General features: G+C 37.5%; 1 protein-coding gene across 3 annotated transcripts in view; it reads right to left on the bottom strand.

Annotated features, from left to right (window-relative positions):
* PCGF5 (polycomb group ring finger 5) overlaps positions 1 to 6,556 on the bottom strand; it is a 70,084-nt gene that overhangs the window by 36,847 nt on the left and 26,681 nt on the right. Inside the window, exon 1 of one of the 3 annotated variants that reach the window (XM_026066677.1) lies at positions 594 to 608. The exons of the other annotated variants lie outside the window; for them this stretch is intronic. The gene's annotated coding sequence lies outside the window, so the exon portion shown is untranslated. Of the gene's footprint in view, positions 1 to 593; positions 609 to 6,556 lie in introns of those variants that run through there. 3 annotated transcript variants of the gene reach the window in all.

Below are 6,556 nucleotides of genomic sequence, written 5' to 3'. Positions count from 1 at the left end.
GCCGGAGCGGGGAGCGCGGCCCTGGGCGCCGCCCCGCCGCGGGGCCGGCTGCGAACAAGGAGCCCGGCGCTGCGAGCCGCGCTCCCGGCGCTGCGCTCCTGCCCTTGCGAGGCTCCCGTTCAGCCCCCTGCCCACTCCTTCCCTTACCCCTGAGCTCCCGAGAGCAAGTTAGGCCCCAGCACCATAAGCAGTTATCCATGTGCTTCCCCCGATCAGGGCTAGCCAGAGAGAGCTCTCTCTCGTGCGCCCCTGTTCATAAAAATACACAATAATTATTCATAAAACTAAAGCTGTCTTTATGGTATTTTTTAGTTGCACTGTTTCTAGAAAATTTCTCTTAAACTTACTTTAACAACAACAAATAGGGTGAGGCATTTCCTATATTAACCGCAATACCAGCACATTAACAATTACTGTGCCAGGTCCTTGCTTTTCCGTTCCGTATTCGAATACTCATTTTGCATCGGCCCTCCCGCCCCGTCCCCCTGGTACCCCGGCTACGTGCTGCAGCAGCAGCAGCAGCAGCAGGCTGCGACGAATGCAGCCGGCTCCTGCCACCCGTTCCTGCTTCTGGAGCAGTTACCCTCCAGTACCTCTCCATGGACATCAACTCAATTGCAGGGCTGAGTCAGGTGCAGTAAAAACTCCTGTAATTAAAGTTACACTTCAGTGGTGAATGCATGATACATCTGAAATACAACAATTCAACAGAATGTGTATAATTTTTCCTAACACAATTTTCTTGAGGTGCAATCCCACAATATGAACAAGAGTTTATGAAGCTAAGAGCCCTGCGAAGCAGCAGCATGTGCTATAGTTTAACAAAGAGTTGTATTTTGATGGTTTTGGCCTTCCACTGTTAACCACCATTTGCCATTATTATACCATAAAGCATACTCTGCCAAGTTTACATTAGAGAATACTGAATTCTAAAAGACACAACATAAAATATATAATGAAAAAAATACAGTACTGGAAAATATTCTCAATTTAAATATTGAGTAAAATATAAAGAATAATATGTAAAATATATTAATACTTTCAATCATTCTTTTCTTTAGGGATGTGAAAAGAAGAAGCCTAAGACCCAGTTTTCTAAAGCTGTTTCTCTTACATTGTGGATAGCCAACAATTTCCATTTGGGAAATTTTTTAATTTTGAAAATCTGTCATCCTCACAAACTATGATGTTAGTTTTTTCTTTAAATAAGTTTGAAATGGAATTAAGACACTGAGGATGCACATACTTGAAAGTGGAAATTGCAGAAAGCACTGCACTACTGAAAAGTAGCATTTTTTTTTAATGAATGTTACTCCTATGAAAGCACAGCTTATGAAATGTATTTCTAGGATAGTGAAGATAAATTCTTGTTCATATAACTTAAAATTTTACTTCTCAAACTGAACATTTTAATTAGTTGTCACATTTTGTCAATTTTGCAGCAGTTGACATTTTTCAGAATGAGCGTGAGAGCGGCCCTGCTTGGATATGGACTACTGCATTATTACACTGATGTACATGCATTTAAAACAAGCAACTGCTCACGCTTTCCCAGCTGTTTCGAAATGACTGAGACTTGTAAGATTTGGATTCCAATTTGAGGATTTCAGAACTTAGTTTATCAAATCTCCCTATTGAAAAAAACATATTTTCTAAACAAATTTATCAGCTAGGCTTGTGTTTACACAATAACGGATATACAATGTTCTATTCAAGCACATTATACATACAGTTACAGCATTATTTTACTGTTTAGCTCATATGATAATAATCGATCAGCAATTGTGGTAATTACACACACGCACAACTTGTACAGATTCCCACAAGTCATACTAAAACCTTTCTTCTAAGGAGCACCAGTCATATGCCAGGTAAGTGACTGTATATGAAAAAATTCTTGCCTTATCTCTCTCCAGTTTAGAAGCTTGGTCCAACTGACGCCAAACTCTCTCTGAGATGCTGAATGCTCTTTTAATTCTCACTGAACACGGTGAAGGTTGAGGCATTCAGCACCTTTTAAGACCACAGCATAAAGAACAAATAAGCAGTCCAAAGAAACCTTTCATTTTATTCTTATCTGAGGAAAGTAGTAAAAGATCTTTAAATCATTATTTCTACTTCATATCATGAAGAAGCAAATTATATTAACAAATGCTTATGAATTTCTTGTCATTTCAAAGGTAGTTAACTCTCAGCATTGGATACAACAGGTGTATTTAAAAATACAGGACCAAGTAACTTATGTGAGCATGTGCATCTACTTACTGCAGTTAAAAAGTAGATCCTTCTTTTTAGCAAAGATGTCATGTTTGAATCAAACAAAGCAGTCATTTTTATTAGAAAAACAGAATTAAGTAAATTCAGCTAGTGCTAAATATATATATCCTGTATTACCAACAGCAAACGTGGTGTAAAAAGAGGATGATTATAGCCCTCAACTCAATGATAAAAATATAACTGCTCTAATTTTTTCATGTTTCTTAAACATCTGACTTGACTGAATTGTACTCAGCTGTCACAGAAATGGAGTGTCCATTAACAGTACTTTTTTTTTATTTTAAGTCCATCCTTACATATATGAGATAGTCTAACGTACAGAAATAAAGATTGCTTCCTAAGAATTATCAAAGTAGAGAAGTGGTTTATTGAAATCCCTGAAAAACTACTGAATCATGCCAATATAAGACAGAGTAATTCTTCACATTTGGTAAGAACAAAATGTATCTTTTTAAAGGAACAGCCGGGACACATAAGAACTTGTGAACTCCAAGCATTTCATTAATTTTACTCACTAATGCAACTGCAACATTTTAAAATAATGTCAATATTTTATTTCAGTTCTCAGGTAAATTCCAAAATATATTTGTCAGTACAGCCAAGCTGTCAGTAACATTTGCAACAAGCAAGTAATTCTAATTCTGGAAGTAGATCCACATGAGCACAACCCTACATCCCTGCAGAGACACACTGAATTCTATTTCTAGGCAAGTCTCCAACTATCCTCTAGTTATCCTAAGAGCTACTTGCATTTTGTAGAAAGAAGAATTACTGGGACTCATCTGGACCAGGGAAATAATAAAAAGAATTAATAAAAAAAACCCCTACATTTTTTAATAGGTAGTGTGGAGCAATCTGAATGGTATTTAGAGGAAAGCCACAGCATTCATCTTTACTGAACACTGAATCTTTAGACATTCTGATGGAAATGCCATTTTATTCTGACAGTTGTGGCTGCTAAATCTTGAGAACTTGCTTGAAATTATGGCATATTTACTCAGGTAAGAAAACATATCAAGTATAACCTCTTTTGGATCTTCTATTTTCAGTGTTACATTCCCTACCCAATGGGACAGTCACTCGAATAGACTCATGCACTGATTTAGGTGGGACGGGACCTTTGGGCGCCACCCAGCCCAACCCCTGCTCAAAGCAGGGCCAACTTCAAAGTTAAATCTGATTGCTCAGGGCCTTGTCCAAGCAAGGTTGGAATATCTCTAAGGATGGCTATTCTGCAACCTCTCTGGGCAACCTGTCTCAGCATTTGGCAATCCTCGCTGTGAACTTTTTTCCTTACATCCAATTGGAATTACCCTTGCTGCATCTTGTGCTTTCTCCATGTGTATGAATAATTTACTAGTAAAAAAGTAAAGTTAATTTAACTTTAGCTGTCATTATCACTCTTTACCGTTATCTTGGGATCATGCATCATATTTCTTTATTTTTTAGGCAAAGAGTAGTAACAGTGTTTACCATGTAAACAAAATTACTATGCTCAGTGTGAAGATTTGCTAGGAAATGGCAGGAATTAGACCATTCTTACCCCCAACTCTTATTCTTGAAAAGGATCAGCAGCGGGGTTTTGTGTTTCTACCATGAGGGCTTTCTTCCATTCCTACTAAACTCTTTATTGGATGCTGTATATTAGCACATAATAGCACTTCAGTGATACAGATAGCATTTCTTTCGTTATGCTCACTCTCTTTCTGTATTCTAAAATTAAGTAGCAAAGCAGGTTCCAAAACGCCCACTTCTGTGTTATTATGCCATTGACAATTAAACACGTAAACAAGAAAAATGCATTCAAGATATATTTTTAGAGTAGGACAAAATTGCGTCACAAACTGCTCCAACTTTCTAAATTGTTGAACTAATTTCGACCAATTTTGAAAAAGTAAGAGAAATCTTCAAGTAAGCTCCTACAGGTTTTTTAATAATTGGCTGCTGGTAGAGGAAAGGGAATCAAATTAGTGATTCTACTAAGGGCAAGATGGGCAGATACATATTGTTATATATTTTCTTGACACACTAAAATACAGATTAGCACACACTGTCTTTTCCTGGTCAGAGAATCACAGAAAACAAGTAAGGAACAAGGTTATAGCAGTGCAAGGAGGAGGAGACTGTCACAGCAAGAAAACAAATTGTAATTGTGAAATGAACTAGGATAGAAACGGCCACTAGCATGAAGGAGACAATTTAACCTTAGCCACTTGTAGGCAGAGGCTGAAGAGAAAGAAAACCCCTATTTTTGAACATATTATTAGCTGACCATTAAACATACTGAGAGGGAAGATCTCCAGACCTGCTTGACATACCTCCCTGCGGTTTACAGAGTTTTAAGAACTGTGGTTACAGTCCTCATGGGTATTGCAAATTTAAAAATACCAATCTATCACAGCAGAATTCAAACTATTCAGCTAAAAGCAGCTGTAGATTTAAGAAATGGGTGTGATGGATATAGTTTAAAGGAATATTTCCCTTGTGTTGCCTTGATCATTTTGTCACTATTTTGTATTTTTCTTTTGAAGAATACTTTTAAAAGGCATGACTGTATGCATCACATAACAAACATTACCAGAAACTTCCCAGAGAAAGTGGGACAAATTGTTAAAATATTGCTGACAAATTCAGTAACCCTAATGTCCAACTGTGTGAACTACAATCAGCTGCTGCTTGCTTTCTGTTTTTTAAGCACAGTAAAATTTTAACATAATAAACTGCCATGCAGCCAAGCTGATTCTTCATGTGAGAGTCCTTCATTATGGTACAGAGCCTAGCATTGTGCTACAAAAATATTTTTTCTCCTCTTCATACGTAATTGATTTTTGGTGACAAGGTGGAGAGGGAGGGAGGGAGGTTTACCTTTGAACCATCAGAGATTGCTCACAGGTACTGATGCAACAGCAGGCAGGGTACAAAGCTGTGTAATCAAGAGGTGTTTGAGCATCTGTTTGCCTATGTGCTCAGTATTAAAACAATGATCTGAGGTGGGGTTAGGAACTGCAGGAACCCAAAATACTGGTGGTACCCTTAATCTCTCCTGTTTTTGTCTTATGGCACACAGTAGTTTTTGTGAGCTTTGGTCTTCTGTACTACATTAGTTCTGCTTTAGATTTTTGCATGGTGTTGAAGAAATGTTTTGTGGCTTGTGGTATGTTCTGTAGGCTGCAACGGAGTAGGAATTATTTCACAGTTGCCTGTGATTGTGGGGAACCATAGTCAATGACCAAAGTAGTCCTTTACGGTCCTGTGTTTTATATAAATTTATAGCAATTCTGTGGAAGTACTTACAGTGAGTAAACATCACGCTTATATTTTGGTAACAGCTTAAAGAAGATCCATAATTTTAAACAACCCAACTTGGTTCTAAATCAGCTACTGTCCATGCACCACAAAGATCCAGCTACTATCCATGCACCACAAAGATCTTGCATCCTCAAAATTATGGTCATCCAGTTATTTCACTGCCATTGCATCATTTGTTAGACTGAACTCATGGAAGTCACACCTGTGTTGCCATTGCTATTATTGTATAATCTCTAATACTTCTTAACTACTTATCTGTATTGCTGTTTGATTATGTATTTCTGCCAGTTCAGTTTCCTCTTACTCTGCTCTCTACAATATTACCACCTGCTTATTCTGTGGCTTTTTCAGAGAAAATCTACTCAGGAGTTAATGTTATCTCAAGTCTCCTTGCTACTGCACAATGGGAAAAATCAATCAGTGACAGTCAGAGCCACATTATCAGAAAAATTCAAGCAGAGTAACCTGAACAGGCCAGCCTGAATATAGCTGCTGCCTGCATGGGCAAGACTGATTCTCCTCCACAAATATCCAGTATCTGTGGGTCACTCGGCAAACTCTTTGTCAAGTCAGTATATCTATCCTTCTGGAGAAAAAGTAGCTATCAGTATAATCATATGTTCCACATTTTCTAATCAGTTCTCAACAAAATTTATACTTTTCTGTAAGACATCCTAATGGCTGTCTGCTGTAATTCAATTACTTTTTTAAAACCTTCCAATTACTCCTTCTAAAACTGTTACTAACAGAATTTGTTTCTTACAGTTGAAAACTGGAAGAAAAACAAACCAAACTGTATTTCACATGTCAAACAGCTTCACAATTATACTTATGCAATCAACTTGCACTACAAATTAAAAACAAGACTTGCTACTAGATTTTAAGTAAAAACAAATTTACAACTCCAATAAGTTCAGCAAAAACAATCCTCAGGAAATCTACTCATGCCAGTTATGATGGCACAACCAGC

This window comes from Apteryx rowi, unplaced genomic scaffold, assembly GCF_003343035.1.
Source record: "Apteryx rowi isolate R43461 unplaced genomic scaffold, aptRow1 scaffold_246, whole genome shotgun sequence".
NCBI classification, from domain to species: domain Eukaryota; kingdom Metazoa; phylum Chordata; class Aves; order Apterygiformes; family Apterygidae; genus Apteryx; species Apteryx rowi.
Note: the sequence above shows the minus strand (reverse complement) of the source record. Positions and strands in the feature narration are given on the sequence as shown.